This window comes from Sparus aurata, chromosome 13 (genome assembly GCF_900880675.1).
Source record: "Sparus aurata chromosome 13, fSpaAur1.1, whole genome shotgun sequence".
NCBI lineage: Eukaryota > Metazoa > Chordata > Actinopteri > Spariformes > Sparidae > Sparus > Sparus aurata.
In genome coordinates this window covers 3,824,747-3,843,757 of record NC_044199.1, presented here as the reverse complement: position 1 = coordinate 3,843,757, position 19,011 = coordinate 3,824,747, and the positions used below count along the sequence as shown (strand labels likewise).

The 19,011-nt window shown below is 40.8% G+C and overlaps 1 protein-coding gene and 1 long non-coding RNA gene across 3 annotated transcripts in view; one reads left to right on the top strand and one right to left on the bottom strand.

The window, feature by feature from the left end:
- LOC115594007 (complement C1q-like protein 2) overlaps positions 1-19,011 on the top strand; it is a 113,563-nt gene that overhangs the window by 43,679 nt on the left and 50,873 nt on the right. The window lies entirely within an intron of this gene.
- LOC115594028 (uncharacterized) lies at positions 4,954-8,055 on the bottom strand. Its single transcript, XR_003986407.1, has 2 exons — positions 8,025-8,055; positions 4,954-5,021 (listed from the first exon to the last, which is right to left on the bottom strand). It is a non-coding gene; the product is annotated as an uncharacterized LOC115594028 (long non-coding RNA).

Here is a 19,011-nt window from a genome sequence, read left to right as displayed (position 1 = left end):
GAGGACTCAGCACACAGCCCTGGGTGGTCCCTGTGCTCACCGTCCTTGTGCCTGATGTCTGGGTACCAACTCTTGACTGTCTGGGGTCTGTCTGTGAAGAAATCCAGAACCCAGCTGCAGAGGGAAGGTGTCAGTACAATGATGAGGAGCTTCTCAGCCAGTCTGATTGGGAGGACCGCGTTGAATGCTGAGCTGTAGTCGATAAACATCATTCGAACATACGTGTCCTTGTTCTCCAGATGTGTGACAGCTGCATGGATGGCGGTGTTCACTGCATCGTCAGTGGACCGGTTCCAATGATACGCAAACTGTAGGGGGTCCAGTGTGTCTGGGATGGTCTTTTTAATGTGGGTCATGATTTTCCTCTCAAAACACTTCATCACAATTGAAGTGAGCGCGATGGGATGGTAGTCATTTAAGCAGGTTATGGTGTTTTCCTTAGGGAGGGGCACAATGGTGATGGTCTTGAAGAAGGTGGGCACAGAAGATTGTGAGAGGGACAGATTGTAAATATCTGTTAGCACCTCAGCCAGCTCCACTGAGCAGACCCTCAGTGCACGGCCCGGGATGTTATCAGGGCCTGCTGCATTCCGGGGGTTCGTTCTCCTCAGCGCCCTGCACACCTCAGCTGATGTCACCTTGAGTGAAGAGCTCTGTGCTGCATCTGTTGGTAGAGTCCCTCTGCTGGTGTTGAGGGCATCGAAGTGAGTGTAAAACTAATTCAGCTCATCTGGTAGTGTGCTTTGGCTGGTTGTTACCTCCCTACTCCGCTGCTGGTAGTCTGTGATGTGTTGCAGGCCCTGCCACCAGGTATCCGCGGTGGTGTAGTATCCCTCAAGCTTTACTCTGTATTGTCTCTTGGCTTCTCTGATGGATCTACGTAGGTCATATCTGGCCTTTTTGTAGCCTTCAGCGTCACAAGAAGCACTGTATGTCACAGTTAATCCAGGGTTTTTGGTTTGGGAATGTTTTGTAGCACTTGGTGGGGACAATGGTGGCTATGCATGTGCTGATGTAACCAGTAACCACTGAAGCATATTCCTCTAAGTCCACAGTACAGTCATCTCTCACAGCAGCAATCTTAAACACATCCCAGTCAGTACTGTTAAAGCAGTCCTGCAGTCTCTTTATTCCATACTTTAACAGTTTTACTTACTAGGGGGGCCTGTTTGAGGCGCTGCCTGTAAGATGGGTAGAGGAACACCGAGATGTGGTTGGACTGTCCAGAGTGGGGGCAGGGGGGGCAGCCTTGTAGGCCCACAACAAACACAGCGTCTGGGTGTGTAGTCTCGTGTTTGCTGAGAGTGTCGTGCAGCAGTCCGAGCGCTGCAGTCCGGTTCGCCCGTGTCAGGATGTAACCAGCCAGCATAAACACAGCACTGAACTCCCTCGGTAAATAAAAAGGTCTGCACTTAACCATCAGCACCTCTATTTCCACTGAAAAATGTTTCACCACCACCTGAACGTCCGAACACCATCTGTTGTTGATGTAGACACAGACGTTGCTGCCTTTGTTCTTGCCGCTGACTTATGAGCATGTTTCTCACTTTCTGTTGCCTGACCACACCTTGTAATACATTTTCTACTTACACAACGTGGGCGCCGGTTGTTAAAACTGCATCAATCAGAGTCCACTTTGTGCCCGTGTTAAATCGGCCACAAGTGTTTTTGTTCATGACAATTTTGACTCAGCGCTGTAAACACAAAAATGTAATTGGATCATCAGCAGGATCTTTCCCTAATAACTTAACATACTGCAAATATACAAGTTGTAAACACAAAGTTCACTACACTTACAATTTGCTGAAGTTCTTCTGACTTCAAGTCTTATTGACTTGAAATGATGAAATGATGAATATACTGCTCAGAGCTCAGTTTATTAAAGAAACATGATCAGCATGTTATCATACTTCCCAGCATGCATTGTTTAAGAGTTCTCCCTAGACCCTCTGTTCATAGTTTGAAGAAAGCAAATGCGATGACAACTTACACTACACTACATTTCATTTAGCAGACGCTTTTGTCCAAAGCAACTTATAGTAATTCATACATACATTTATACACTGATGGCGGTGGTTGTCATGCAAGGTGGCGACCAGCACATCAGGAGCATGGCTAGCTAACAGGTAGCAGCAGCAACAGTCGGCAGCAGTTAGCGGTGACTCTGGTGATATACTGCCCCCTATATGTTGCAAGTAGGAATTCAGCAGTTGGCCAATTCTTACTTGCTCTGTAATCTCCTTACCTCGGAGGTTGTTTTCACTTGCATCTGCTCATTCAGCCCAGAATAGACCCCACTAACTCTTCCAGCTGAAGGGATGGACCCCACGTTGTGAAATAGGGCACTTTTGATATTTTTTCCTTAATTTCTCAGAAAATTATTCATTGGTCTTGATGAAAAGAAATCAGGTGTATTTATGTCGCTGCAATCTGTGAGTAACTGTTGGGCCTTGACGGGGGTCAGCGCTCCACAGAGTGCAATTCTAGTTGTGTATGATATACTGTAACTCCAAATGTCTGCACAGTCATCAGAAAACACAGAAACACTGTTGTATGATCACAGTTGTATTGAAATGATATACACAAAAAATAATCTGGGGTTCCAAATCACTGACAAAACTTTTGCTGTGCAGGAGAATCTTCTGTCACTTCAAAATAAACCTAATTATTATTAAAACGGGACTTGAATTTGGCAGGAAAATCCCATTATAGAATCATCAAAACAGACATTACATTACAATACAGTCCTCCTCAATGACAGACCTCAAGAAAATGTGTGCAGTGATGTTATTCAAGACATTACAGTGTAAGGACATATTGCCCAGCCCCAATAGTGAGTGTATTTATTAGTCACATTTAATAAGAGCTTGTTTTAATAACAAAAAGTTGGGAATTTGTTGTGATATATTATTTTTTTAAAAGCTAAGTTTGAGAAACACTTTGCTCGTTTGAAAGAAAATGACCAAAAGCTTCCATATTTATAATCTCTTAAGGATATTATTGTTTTTCATAATTTGCCAATAATCTGATGCAAGAACTATTTCTAAAGCCGGAATTGAATTTAAATTAATCACTGACCAAAAACGTTGTTAAGGGCATTATTGTGTAACTTGTTATCAGGGTGAGATTCTACATCTGACCATCTTACAGATAAATGTCCCTTAAAGCCACAAAAACAAAAACAGCACGTCAAAAACTCGTTCATACATCTTCAGCACCATTTCCTGAATCAGTGTCACACATATTAATGTGTTCTTTACATATAAAAGATTAGAATTCTTGTATTTGTGGTTGTTTTGACATAAACTCTCGTAAGTGTTGAACACATTGTGCACTTGCATCACTCAGTCACTAGAACTAACTTCCACTGTGTTTATTTTCATGCAGATCTTCAACCAAATACAGTATTTTCACAATGTATGTTGATATGTACCAACAGTTGATTGGAAGTGTTCAGGCCACACACCCTCTCAGGTCTGTTCAAACTCTTTGATGCAGTACACATCTTTCACCACCAGAGGGCGGTATTACTCTGATATACAGAGAGAGTCAGCTGCAGTAAATCACACAGACTTTGTAGTAACTTCATGTTGTGTTGAAGTAAAAATGGAGGGTCATCTCATTTATTTTATGAGGAGGCCTGAGATGCAAAAGGTCAGAATGAGACTCATGTAGTGAATCTATAAAACTCATCTCAGGCTTCACAGCCAACAGTCAATGATAACAAACACTTGGATGCAACTTTGATTTATTTGAATGTTGTTTTCATGTGACGACACAAAAGTGAAGTCAGATTGAGAATCACATTATTTGATACATGCAGTGAATGTACAGAAAGTTGTCCTGGAGGCAGCAGTGCTGAGATATATCAGCATTTTATAAAGATTCACAGTTCAGCCAATAACAACAGGGTTTGTGACAAATCAGTCACACAGCAGCCTGAACAACATCCTCACAGTGTGAAGAGAAGGGAGCCACTGAAGGTGCTCTGGTTACCACTGCTGTCATAGATAGATTGGCCTGATGGGAGAACCAGGTGAATTTCATCTCCTGCTGTCAGCTCCAGCACCAGAGAGTTAGTCAAATACTTTTGAATCATATTGTTGTTCTGCTCCCAATTAGCCATAATCCTTTGGTTGTTCTTGTACACAGATACAGCTGTATTATCAGCATTGAGACCCATCACAGTGAACTGGAGATAGTACACACCTTTGACTGGTGCTGTGAAGAAACCTACAGAGTGAGAGCAGAAAATGAAAAACAGGAACAACTGATGTATGTAAAATGTCCACATGTGAGCTGCAGTATGTTACCTGTAGATGGATTGTAAGCATTGCCAATGTTGGTGAAGACCTTGCTGTATTTCAGTGTGATGTCTGTGTTGTATGGTCCAAGATGTCCGTCATCAGTCAGAGCTGTGTAGAAGGCCACCTTTGGTTTCTCTGATGACACGAAGAAGAACATCTGTATCATTAAACTTAACCTGGACTAAATAAGTAATGTGTGTGTGTGTGTGTGTGTGTGTGTGTGTGTGTGAGTTTATGCAACCCTCACCTGAATTTTCTCTCTCCAGCTGGTCAATCCTGGACTCACTGCTGCTCAGTCTGGTCTGCAGGTCTGGAGTTTATGTAATGACAGTGAATCACAGAACAGATCAGACATCAAAATATCAAACTGTTAACATGAACAACACATTATTTACAGTATCTTAACTCATATCTTCTCTGTCCGTCTGAGTGCTAAAACTATTGTTTCGTTCATGATCAGAACATATTCTGACAAAATAAGTAATTTTCCATGCTGTCCAAAACAACAAATGTGATTGTTACACAAATTATTCACAAAAATCATTTCTCATCCAACACCTGTGTAGTTAAGATGTTCTTTAGGCAACATAAACTGTTCTTAATTTGAGGTGAAGGTTGTCAGTGTGATACCTGCATTCTCTTTTTCTAGGTCACTTGTTCTGCTCTCGGAGGACGTCAGTCTGCTTTCCAAAGATACCAGTTCCGTGGCTTGGACTGAAAAACAGAAGAAGATTTTTGTTTGTGAACGTGTAAATTAATTTCTTATGATACAAAAACACAAAACAATGAGCTCTGTTATATTTTTCATTTAATGATGATTTTATCCATGTGGATTTTTGAAGCTTTATTGTTGGAGCTCACAATAAGTTTTTAGTGCACTGACACACTTCAGTCAAACTCTTCAAGGAAAACATGATCAACATCCATATAAACTGTAATCAGTCTGATCATCTCTTGATGTTTCCTACAGCGCCATCATCAGGTCGACACTTTGGCTACTGACTAATTACCTAAATACCTTCAAAATGTTTTTAGCTTTTTTTATCAAAGAGACTGGAACTGAAATTGCATTCAATGAAACACATGTAATTCTTAACAAAGTTTGCAATAATATCATAGACAATAACAAACCATGAAAGTTATAAAACCTTCATGTTTGTCAGTCACAGACCTGCATTCTCTTTTTCTAGGTCACTTGTTTTGCTCTCGGTTGTCGTCAGTCTAGTTCCCAAAGATGTCAGTTCTGTGGCTTGGACTAAAAAACATGAGTTTGATTTATTTTTTGTGAATACATTTACAATACAATACAATACAATACATTTCTAACCAAGTTTAAAATACACAAACTATGTTTGATCATTGATTAAATGTAGCATAATTATCTGCTGCTCAGTCTGGTCTGCAGGTCTGGAGTTAATGTAATGACAGTGAATCACAGAACAGAGCAGACATCAAAATATAACTGCATGCACAACAATCATGTAAAGTGACTTGACTCTCGTCTTATCTGCTCACCTCATCATACTGAATTTAAAATAACAGCTAGAAGTCAGTATTCATACAGTTAAACAGTCACATGTTGTTAATTTAAATTGAGTCAAATGGATTAAATACAATTAAAATCAAATTTAAACAAATATAATTAATTACAAGTAATCACAAATCAATGAATTCATTAAACTGAAAATAATTAAATTGAATCAACTTGATGAAAAAAATGCACATTTTCTTAATTGACTCAAATAAACTCAACTAAAGTAAATGATCTCAACTCTATTATGTGTCTTCTATGATATTGATTAAACATAAATGATAACATTTAACCATACAATTATATAATAATTTAAATACTAACATTAAAAAAAGATAAAAGTTTATAGATATGTGGTAGAAATTCTCAACCGACCAAGCAGTCTATAAAGTGTCACAACTCCACCTTTATCGGCTGCAACAGAAGAGCGATGCACATATTAATGTAGGGCTGTTTTCGACTAAGGATTTTCATAGTCGAATCTCATTCGTCAGATTTTGCCGTAGTCGACTGATCGTTGATCATGACCGACCGCACGGATCCTGAAAACGCACTTTTTTGAAAAGGGGTCGCCTTAGTAGCCATTGTGAGCCTATAAGTCCTGTAGCGTGCTGCTCACCTCCGCTCATTTGGATTGTGCAACTGCAGTGGGTGATTTATTAATACGTAGTAAGAAGCTAAGACTACCGTTTAAACGCACACATCATTTTGAACTCTTTATTACCAGAAAGTAGGCATATTTTGTAAATAAATAGGCTTTTATATAACAAAAACAACGTAACAATTTATGCTCAGCAGCCGTGGGCACCCCCATATAGTCAGAATGGTACGGTCTTGTTTACATAACAACATTTTCGGACCATTCGACTACGAGGTTCATAGTTGAATCAGACCTCTCCAGATCGAATCGTCGAATAGTCGACTATTGGAGGTCAGCCCTATGTTAATGCATCAATAATGATGATTGAATAGTGTAATATATATTCTATTGACATGTGACATTCTTCATAGTGAGAATTGAAATCATTGCATCATATCATGTTTGTCAGTCACAGACCTGCATTCTCTTTTTCTAGGTCACTTGTTTTGCTCTCGGTTGTCGTCAGTTTAGTTCCCAAAGATGTCAGTTCTGAGGCTTGGTCTGAAAAGCATGAGTTTGATTTGTTTTTGTGAATGGTTGAATACATTTCTAAACACGTTTAAAATACACAAGCTATGTTGTATCATTTATTAAATGTAGCATAATTATTTCATCCATACCACGTGGATTGTTACAGCTTTATTTTGGAGCTCACAATAAATTCATCATTTCACTTCATCACCTGCATTTTCTGTCTCCAGCTGGTCAATCCTGAACCTGCTGATGAGAAGTTCACTCTCACTGCTGCTCAGTCTGGTCTGCAGGTCTGGAGTTAATGTAATGACAGTGAATCACAGAACAGAGCAGACATCAAAATATAACTGCATATAAAGTGACTTAACTCTCGTCCTGCTCACCTCATCATACTGAATTTAACATTACAGCTAGCAGCCATTATTCATACAGTTAAACAGTCACATTCTGTTACTTCAAATTGGCTCAACTAGATTTGTTACAATTAAAATGGAATTTAAACACGTAATCACAAATCTATGAAATATGTAAACACAAATGAATTAAACTGAATCAACTTCATGAAAAAAATGCACGTTTATTTAATAAACTCAATTAAATTATCTCAAATCTATTATGTGTCTTCTATGATATTGATTAAATGTAAATAATGGCATTTAAACATGCAATTATATAATAATATATAAACTAACATTAAATGAAAGTTAAAGCTTTATAGATATGTGGGGGAAATTCTCAACCAACCAAGCAGTCTATAAAGTAATTAAATATAACTCCACCTTTATCAGCTGCAACAGAAGACTGACGCACACATAAATGTATCAGTAATGATGATTGAATAGTATAATATATATTATATTGATATGTGCCATTCTTCATACCTTACCTTACCATACCGGCTTACCTTTTTAATCATATTGTTTATTTTTGCTATTTGTTTGTCTTTTGTAATATTTTATTGTTTGGCTGCTGGGACAAACAAATTTTCCCGTTTGCGGGTCATTAAAGGATTTCTGATTCTGATTCTGAGTATTAAAATCATTGTATCATATCATGTTTGTCAGTTACAGACCTGCATTCTCTTTTTCTAGGTCACTTGTTTTCAAAACATATTGTTGTTGTATTTGTCATTAAATGACATTGAAATACCCATATCTTATTGATGTTGAAAGCTTTTTTCTTGAGCTCACAGTAGGTACATCATTTCACTCACACGCTGCAATAAAACATTATCATCAGTGAACAGGAAAAGTAATCAGTCTGTACCTGAATTCTCTCTCTGCAGCAGCTCCATGTGAACATTGAGCTCCACCACCATGTCTCTCAGTGCCCTCAGCTCCGTCCAGATGTCAGGGTAGGTTTGCTTTGTGGTCTGCTCGGTCGATTCCTCAGCTGCATCTTTTGGATCTGTGTTCTGGTTGATCTCAGCCACCTCACCGAGGCCTCCAGCCTCCCCCTGAGCCCCTGATCCACACAGACCGAGCAGCAACAACAGCAAACCAACAACAACCCTCATCGTCTCCACAAAGGTACAGTGGTAGAGTGGGTCTGTCTTATATCGTCTCCAAACTTCAGCTGGCTGAACGAATGGGAAAAACAACAAGTGTTTCTTGTTTGACAGTTTGATTCAAGGCCTCAGATTATTCAATATGTTCTCTGTGCTGGTGAGAAAATACAAGCTGCTACAGGCTGGAGGAACACTTTAACTGTGACGCCCTCTCATGTAGTCACAACTGTGTCAACACTGTGTTTATTAATACACACACATGGACATGTCTTCACTCCGACTCTAATGAGCTCATTCTCTTACACATGTTCTAAATCAATATGAAAATCATGCTTGGATTGAGCACTGTGATCGTCCTGAGAGTGGGTCAGGGGTCAAAAAGTCAAGGTTCAGATCTTCATTTATTTTTATGCTGAATCGCACAAAATGCCAGTTTTCTACATGATGTTGCATCAATTCCTCCACTTCTTCTTACTTTTTAATCATTAGTTTGTTTCCTTCAGTGTTGGTTGTTGCTTTTATTGTCTTCAGTTAGAAAATCTGAATCTTAAATCTTCGTGGTGAGTTATGAAATGCACAATTTTTATCAATGCAGATATTAATGCACAGTAAACACAGTTTCTCATATTAAAAAAACATTCATATTTTCATCAGGAAGAATTTAATGCATATTGACAAGTTTGCATTTGTAGAAAACGGAGGTGGATTACGAGCAGGACAACAATAGATGTCACTTTCACTGCAACATGTCTATGCATGTAACATCAGGCATGAAAACGGGTCAGGGGTGAAAAAGGGGAGAAGGATACGACCCCTCTCGAGGGGTTCGGGATCATGCTCCCCTTGATGAAAATTTTGAATATTTCATATTTAAACATCAATCTGATGCATTTTTTTAAGCAAAATCAAGCAGAATTACAAGACAGTGAATGTATCTATACATACATCTATCTATATACATTGTCACATTATGCTATATAAGAAATGAGACTGACAACTTCTCTCATGACATGTGCAACAGCACAACTTTAATAGCACAATCTGCCGCAAAGAGTGTGTTTTCACAAGACCAACATGGGTTTAGAAAAAGTTGCTGCCTCTCTGCGTGGAAGAAAGGTGCTGGCAACACGTGTTGATGCTGTGACCTGCACCTTCTTCCTGTGCACTTCTGTTTGACAGTGTGCCTGCAGTGCATGGCTGCCCTTGTTTGCATAGTTAATAGCTGTTTTTATACTGGGCAGCAAGCCGCAAATTCGTCTGTCCTTTTTGTCGATGACATGCACTGATGTGCGACCCACAGCCGAGGAATTTTAAAACCAGAAAACAGCTGATCACAGCAGTCAGTCCGCACATGTTCGCAGTTCATTCTCTGGTATACCTCCATGTCCCTCTTCCTCCATCTGCTTCAGCTCACGCTCCAGCGACGCTTTGTACTGCAGGTTGTCATGGTGCTGATGCAAAGAAGAAAACACATCTTTACATTTACCAAACAAACTAGAGATCGACACAGAAGTCATATTTTATAGAGAGGATCACTTTTGGTCTTGTAGGTTCACCTGTTGTGCCACCAGTCCGGTGCCACAGGTCACATCCAACACGACAGCCGCCTCACGATCGCCGCTGAAATGTGTGGAGATGCTGTTTGCTGCCAGACTCGGTGCACGGTAGTCCAGAACAGCCACATCCTATTCAGATGAGTTTGAAGTAAAACCAGTAACTTTGAGCACAGATGCAGAAGGCAAACATGAACATCTATCTGAGCATATTCATTCATTTTGTATGAAGACATCACACTATGGAATATATACTGTAGAACTGCTGTGAGTGCAGTGACACTATATTTGGGCACTATATACACTATACAGGGGGGCCAGACTCAGAGTTATGGGGCCACTGGCCCCTGTTGGCCCCCCCTAGAACCGCCACTGTTATACAATACAAAGATACAGAGCCTCATAATGTTATATAGTGAACTGTGTTATTTAGATTAAGGAGGCACTTTGTAGTTTTGGAGAAGAAATTAAAAGTCAGAATCTTAACAGTTATTATATTAACGATTTAATAATACAAACTCAGAAATATCTATTTTTTCTACACCTGAATACACACTGTTAGAAGCTAGAAAGGTGGCAGGGTCCGCCACATATAAACAAAGTAAAACAGAATGAAACTATGTTGTCTTTTAAGGTCAGTTTGTTAATTTCATTTGTTTCGGCAGTACGGAGGTGCTAATGCATGCTTTTATTTCCTGTCTCTTAGATTATTGTAATGCCCTGCTCTCTGGTCTTCCCAAAAAGAGTTCTCTAAATCTCCAATTATTACAAAACTCAGCCGCAGGCGTGCTGACGAGGACCAGAGGGCGGGAGCACATTACAACAGTTTTAGAGTCACTGCATTGGCTCCCCGTCCGCTTCAGGATCGATTTTAAGGTTCTTTTACTGGTTTCTAAATGTTTTAACGGCCTTGTGCCCTCCTACTTATCTGAGCTGCTTTTATCATATCAACCCTCGCGGACCCTGAGATCCTCCGGCTCTGGCCTTTTATCCATACCAAAACCAAGAACTAGAACCCACGGTGAGGCGGCATTTAGCCACTATGGCCCCCACCTGTGGAACAGCCTGCTGGAGAACCTCAGGTCTGCAGAGACTGTTGATATTTTTAAGGGAAGGTTAAAGACACACCTTTTTAATCAGGCTTTTAACTAATATTTTAAATTCTTATTCCGTTCTCATGTGGTTCTATCGTATTTTATGTTGTTGCTTCTATCTTGTTTTTTAAAACAATTTTAATCTTAAATAATTTCATTTTTATTTATCTTCGGTACAATTTTATTTTATCTACTATCTTACATATTTCTATCCTTTTAACTGTTTACTCCATTTACTTATCTTTTGTCAGGGTTTTTATCCTATCTTATGTTTTTAGTTTTTAAGGTTTAACTCCAGAGTTTCCTCAGGGGGGTCCTCCACACTGGGAGCTGTGTCTGGGCTGCTGCTGGGGTGCTGTCCCTGGGTCCCTTCGGCCCGGCCAGCTGTTGTCTGTCAGGGTCGGGGGGCCTGGGCACTGGTGCCCCCGTGGCACAGCCTGTGACTCCTCCCAGTGTGGACGGCCCCAAAGGCGGCGCCTCCTCAATCCTCACAGGTGTGTGTGTGTGTGTGTGTATGTAGTATGGAGGTTGGGAGGGAGGGGCTTTCTTTATTATTGTTATATCTTTCTTGTGTAAAGCACTTTGTGCTGCACGGCCGTGTATGAAAAGTGCTCTATAAATAAATTTGTTGTTAATAATGATAAAAGTAAGAAATGAAGGGTAATCAAGTGTGAAAGAGTTGCTGAAACATACTACTGGACACCAGCTGATTGAAATGTGCATCTACTGATTAAAGCTGCTGTAGTGTGATGATGTGAAGTGTGAAAATGTAAACACAGATATAAGAACAAAATCATATAACCAGATATACAACACTGCTATTGTTCTTTAAAATGCAGATATGATGGGATATGTCAAGAAGGGACTGAGTTATCAAAGAGTTTCTAAGAGCCAGAGATACAGATAGAGGAAAAGCACCTGTTTAAAAAAACAAAGTGAGGAGAAGAGCAACTGGTCTATGTGCAGTTCTGCACGTGGGCCAAAGCTTCACACAGGTGCAGAAGGAAGAACGAGAGTTTTCCATAGAAAAATAGCATGTCAGCAGAAATAAAGAAGAGTAGTGATTGGTTGAGGCATGAAGCCTGTGACACCCTCTCATGTAGTCACAACTGTGTCAACACTGTGTTTATTAATACACACACACAGACTAACACTCACAGACACACACTGATCCTGATGCTGCATGTGTGGCTGACTCAACTCAGTGAGTAAAAAGACAAAAGTATTGAAAAAACGTATCCACATCTTTGTTCTTATACAGTGTGAATATTTCCCATGAGCCTCTACACCACAACATCTGCCATCAAAAACTTTATCACAAAATGCAGACTGTCATATATTTTTCATGCAGTTGGCAGCAGTTAGCGGTGACTCTGGTGATATACTGCCCCCTATATGTTGCGAGTACGAATTCAGCAGTTGGCTAATTCTTTCTTATTCTGTAATCTCCTTGTTTTCACCTGCATCTGCTCATTTCTCAGCAGGATTAAATAAAAACTATGGAGGTGATCTCCATTAAAACTCAGAGGGACGATGGGTCTCAGCCCAGAATAGACCCCACTAACTCTTCCAGCTGAAGGGATGGACCCCACGTTCTGAAATAGGGTGCTTTTCAGATTTTTTCCTTAATTTCTCAGGGAATAATTCATTGGTCTTGATGAAAAGAAATCAGGTGTATTTATGTCACTTCAATCTATGAGTAACTGTTGGGCCAGTAACTCATTTCATGCAAAGTACAAAATAAAGTTCAAGGCACATGGACAGTATAGAGCAGTGAATTTCAAAGTGGGGACCACCAGGGGGCGCTAGGGGGGCTCATATAATTGGAGGGAAAATAAGAAAAAAAAATGATATATATACAGTATATATATATATATTTAATAACCATATGTCCTGAACCATACAACATGTAAACTGCCATGATCGTCGGATTCTCAGTTTCAGCTCCAAGTTCGGCATGACTACATCATATTCGTGCAGACCTGGTGGTTGTTATCAAGCTGCTCTGCTCCTCAAGCTAGCGTGTAGCTAGTTAGCACAAAATGGACAGGTTTTTGACAATGAATAGACCGAAGCAGCAGACCAACAGCTCTGCTGTGGAGGACTCTGAGGCAAAAAACCTAAGAATTCATGGCAAACTACATTCTGAAAATATGAGGCAGTATACATTAAGTATGGCTTTACAGCCATACAGAAAAATGGCCATGATTGCCTGAAATACGTCCTCTATGTGGAGACCCTCTCAAACGAGTGTTTAGATGTTGTGACATTGTGCACTTGCATCTATTATGTTGATATGTACCAACAGTTGATTGGAAGTGTTCAGGCCACACACCCTCTCAGGTCTGTTCAAACTCTTTGATGCAGTACAAATCTTTCACCACCAGAGGGCGGTATTACTCTGATATTCAGAGAGAGTCAGCTGCAGTAAATCACACAGACTTTGTAGTAACGTCATGTTGTGTTGAAGTAAAAATGGAGGGTCATCTAATTTATTTTAATAATGAGGCCTGAGATGCAAAAGGTCAGAATGAGACTCATGTAGTGAATCTATAAAACTCATCTCAGGCTTCACAGCCAACAGTCAATGATAACAAACAGAATCCAAACACTTGAATGCAACTTTGATTTATTTGAATGTTGTTTTCATGTGACGACACAAAAGTGAAGTCAGATTGAGAATCACATTATTTGATACATGCAGTGAATGTACAGAAAGTTGTCCTGGAGGCAGCAGTGCTGAGATATATCAGCATTTTATAAAGATTCACAGTTCAGCCAATAACAACAGGGTTTGTGACAAATCAGTCACACAGCAGCCTGAACAACATCCTCACAGTGTGAAGAGAAGGGAGCCACTGAAGGTGCTGTAATTATCACTGTTGTCAAAGATAGAATTGCCTGATGGGAGAACCAGGTGAATTTCATCTCCTGCTGTCAGCTCCAACACCAGAGAGTTAGTGAAATACTCAGGTACATAATTGTGGTCGTTGGTCTCAAAGTTATACATAATCCTTTGGTTGTTCTTGTACACTTGTAAACGTACACCACCAGCATGGTAACCAAACGCAGTGAACTGGAGATAGTAGACACCTTTGACTGGTGCTGTGAAGAAACCTACAGAGTGAGAGCAGAAAATGAAAAACAGGAACAACTGATGTATGTAAAATGTCCACATGTGAGCTGCAGTATGTTACCTGTAGATGGATTGTAAGCATTGCCAATGTTGGTGAAGACCTTGCTGTATTTCAGTGTGATGTCTGTGTTGTATGGTCCAAGAGTTCCTGCATCAGTCAGAGCTGTGTAGAAGGCCACCTTTGGTTTCTCTGATGACACGAAGAAGAACATTTAATGTAACGATTTAACTTAATGTTGGCAATGTGGCAATGTGTGCAGCTGTGTGTGTGTGCAGGTGTGTGTGTGTGTGTGTGTGTGTGTGTGTGTGTGTGTGAGTAGATACAACCCTCACCTGCATTTTCTCTCTCCAGCTGGTCAATCCTGGACTTGCTGATGAGAAGTTCACTCTCACTGCTGCTCAGTCTGGTCTGCAGGTCTGGAGTTAATGTAATGACAGTGAATCACAGAACAGAGCAGACATCAAAATATCAAACTGTTAACATGCACAACACATTATTTACAGTATCTTGACTCATATCTTCTTTGTCTGTCTGAGTGCTAAAACTATTGTTTCTTTTATGATCAGAACATATACTGACACAATAAGTAGTTTTCCATGTTGTCCAAAACAATAAATGTGATTGTTACACAAATTATTCACACAAATCATTTCTCATCCAACACCTGTGTAGTTAAGATGTTCTTTAGGCAACATAAACTGTTCTTAATTTGAGGTGAAGGTTGTCAGTGTGATACCTGCATTCTCTTTTTCTAGGTCACTTGTTTTGCTCTCGGAGGACGTCAGTCTGCTTTCCAAAGATACCAGTTCTGTTGCTTGGACTGAAAAACAGAAGAAGTTGATTTTTTTTTGTGAATGCGGAAATTAATTTTCCATGATACAAAAACACAAAACAATGAGCTCTATTATATTTTTCATTATGAAAAATTACACATTCATCCTATCCATGTTAGTTTTTGAAGCTTTATTGTTGGAGCTCATAATAAGTTTTTAGTGCACTGACACACTTCAGTCAAACTCTTCAAGGAAAACATGATCAACATCCATATAAACTGTAATCAGTCTGATCATCTCTTGATGTTTCCAACAGCGCCATCATCAGGTCGACACTTTGGCGAATGACTAATTACCAAAATACTGTCAATATGTTTTTTAGCTTTGTATCAAAGAGACTGGAACTAAAATTGCATTCAAGGAAACACATGTAATTCTTACACAAAAGTTTGCAATAATATCACAGACAATAACAAACCAGTAAAGTTATAAAACCTTCATGTTTGTCAGTCACAGACCTGCATTCTCTTTTTCTAGGTCACTTGTTTTGCTCTCGGTTGCCGTCAGTCTAGTTCCCAAAGATGTCAGTTCTGTGGCTTGGACTGAAAAACATGAGTTTGATTTATTTTTGTGAATGGTTGAATACATTTCTAACAAAGCTTTAAATACACAAATACAAAACTATGTTTTATCATTGATTAAATGTAGCATAATTATCTCATCCACACCAGGTGGATTGTTACAGCTTTATTCTGGAGCTCACAATAAATTAATTGTTTCACTTCATCACCTGCATTTTCTGTCTCCAGCTGGTCAATCCTGAACCTGCTGATGAGAAGTTCACTCTCACTGCTGCTCAGTCTGGTCTGCAGGTCTGGAGTTAATGTAATGACAGTGAATCACAGAACAGACCAACACATTGTTTGCAGTAACTTTAATTCTCATCACTTCTGTTGAACCAGCGCTCACAAAGATGTGCAAAACTATTGTAAATGTCCATCACAGGTTTAATCATGATGTGACTCTTACTGTCCAAACAAGTGCAGACAAGTGTGCCACATAGGGTTAGGGTTAGTCAGAAAGGCAAATAAATATACCAGTGGGGCCCACATTGGTATATTTATTTGCCTTTCTGACTATACAGATTAGAGTTCTCTACGGGGGGGGCCCGACAAACCCGACCGGACCCGTTTGCGCCGGGTTCGGGCCAAAAAAATACGCAAATGAGCCGGGTCGGGTCGGGCCTCGGGCTTCCTTTTTTATAAAACACATTTCATAAACACATTTCTTGCAGGTGTAAATTATATATCGTTTGTTGTGAATCATCACTGTTGGCTGCCTGCTTCATGGGGAGGGGCAGACACAGAAGTGACGCTGCTGTGCGTGACCTATAGGCTACTCGCGCCTATAGCCTGGCTGGAGAAGATGGGATTGGCTAAAAGTAAACTTGCCACAGGCGATATTCACCCTTGCTTTTCGAGGAGTGGGGAAATCGTCTGTTTCTGTTTCTCTGAATATATTTTCCCACTGGTCGAAGCGCGGTGTCTTCTTTGCAGCGCGAGCGGGTGCTGCTGCTGACGTTGACGCAGCACCTGTCTCCTGGCTCGCGCCACCTTTCCGTCTGCTGTCTGTCTGATCATGATAACAAGTGTATGAGGAAAACAATGCAGGCACGCGGGGGGTCGGGTTCGGGCCGGGTTAGGGCAGACAATTCATGCTGGTGTGTCGTCTGCGTCGGGTTCGGGCTTAAAAACCCACGGGCCGGGTCGGGTCGGGTTGTAATTTTCAGGCCCGTTGAGAACTGTACTCCAGATGAACGTGTGTCTGAACATGAAAGGGAAAGCATGGGGGAGGAGGGGGACAGGAACCAGTAAAGATCCAGTTACAAGGTGCACTATTGGATCATGTTGTGGGGCTGTGAAGTAAAGTACGATGGTTGAGGGTTTGCAATATTTCTAAAAACAGGCAATTAAGATCAATTAGGTGGTCATGTGAATATTACATTGATTCAATCAATTGCCATCGTCCATATGTTACAGCCGCCGCTGGCTGCCGTTTAACTTGTAACCATTGTGTGTGTTCTATGAGAGATTCTTCCATTATGCAAATCCGGTTGTGTGATTCCCTGTCGCGGATTGGTCCTTCTGGAGCTGAGGCCTACTTCCTACTTCCTGTTTCCAGTTCACGGGCGTCTGGGATTGGTGTGGCTGTGACTTGACCAAACCTGCCAATCAAGAGCCTTCAATCTACCGCAGCTGCAGTATAAATGGCATGTGTGTCTTAAGTTTCGCGCAGCTGTGACCCTGTGATCAGCTTGCCTCCCTATGCGTTGCATATCTTCGTGTGTCTTGAATGTTTTAATACTGAGTACCAGAGTTGGTCTCTCTCCCGGTTTGAGCTGCTGTATAGCTGTTTGTTTGTTTGTTTTTGGTGTGCTGTTTTTTGTAAACTTATGGGTGCTGACCTCCTTTTGTTCTTTAGTGTTTTTTTTTTAGAAAGAGCTTAATAGCTGTTATTTATCCAATTTCCTTTTGTGCCTTAGTCATTTGTCAGCACCTGTACAGTCTCTTTTTGTTATATTTTTGTGTACTAGTACACTCTCCTTATTTATTTAATTAAACTCTGACCTTAACCTGAGCCGGTCCAGTGTTGTATTCCACCTCATTTCTTGTCCCAATTGTGTTACTGCTCTCTAAATCAAGCCGGGTCGTAACATAAATGGGGGCTCGTCCGGGATATGAAATGAAAATTGTACATTGGTACTTGTAAATTGACAATGGAATCGGGTCTGTCAGGTGTTTAGTTAAGTGGTGAGTGTTTGCTGAGCTCCTTGATTACTAGGTAAGCTAAGTGAGCTCATTAGGGATTCAGCTGTCTGCTTGAGTGAGTGTGCTGCTGGCTACTGACACCATGGCAGAAACATTTAAATTGGATACATTTGTAGCACATCCTACTGCTGAACAGGTACAACGTTGTAGGAGGATGATTTGTTAGAGATAGCTATGCACTTCAATATTCCCTGTATTAGGGCCATGCTTAAAAAAGAAATTAGAGAAAGAGTGATTGGTGGATTGGTGGAACAGGGTGCGATTACTCTGACTGAGCAGATGGAGTCTGTGCCTCTTCCCAGTTCCTCTGCAGAAGCAGAGAGTGGTCCAAGTACTGAGACACCCTCAGCCGATGGGAAGGTTTCCCAGGCAGGTGAACGAGGGAAGACCCCGTTTACTCTGCCTAGGTATGATCCTTCCCCACAGAGCAGTACTGGCCATACCGAGGCACGGCTTAAAGTCCGTCTGGCTGACGACTGGAAGCTCGTGAACGGGAGGCGCAATCTCAGCTCCAGCTCCAGTTGGCAATAAGAAAAGCTGAACTTCAGGCTGAGACGGAGAGAGCTGTGAGACTGAGACAACTCGAGCTTGAGGCTTCTAACATGGGGCAGAGTGCTCCTAGAGACTCAGGTATAACACCACCTTCCTCCACCAGCCCACCGAAAAAAGTGTTTGACATTAGTAAGCATGTGGCATTAATACCTGTATTTCGGGATAATGAAGTTGACTCCTATTTCAATGTGTTTGAGAGGATAGCGGTTGCTTTACAATGGCCGCCTGAAGTATGGACGCTTCTGCTCCAGTGTAAAATGCATGGTAAAGCTCAGGATGCTATGGCCGCACTCCCTGTCGAAGATAGCTTAGATTATGAAACTGTCAAGAAAGCTATCTTACGAGCATATGAACTTGTGCCTGAAGTGTACAGACAGAAGTTTCGAGGTCACAAGAAAACTTCTGCTCAAACCTATGTGGAGTTTGCCCGTGAGAAGGGAACTCTATTTGATAAATGGTGTGCAACGTGTAAAGTTAGTGATTTCAATGCATTGAGAGAGCTGATCCTGTTAGAGGACTTTAAGAAGTGTTTGTCGGAGCGTATTGTTGTGTACCTGAATGAACAGAAAGTGAGCACACTTTCTGCTGCCGCTGTGCTGGCTGATGAGTACGTGC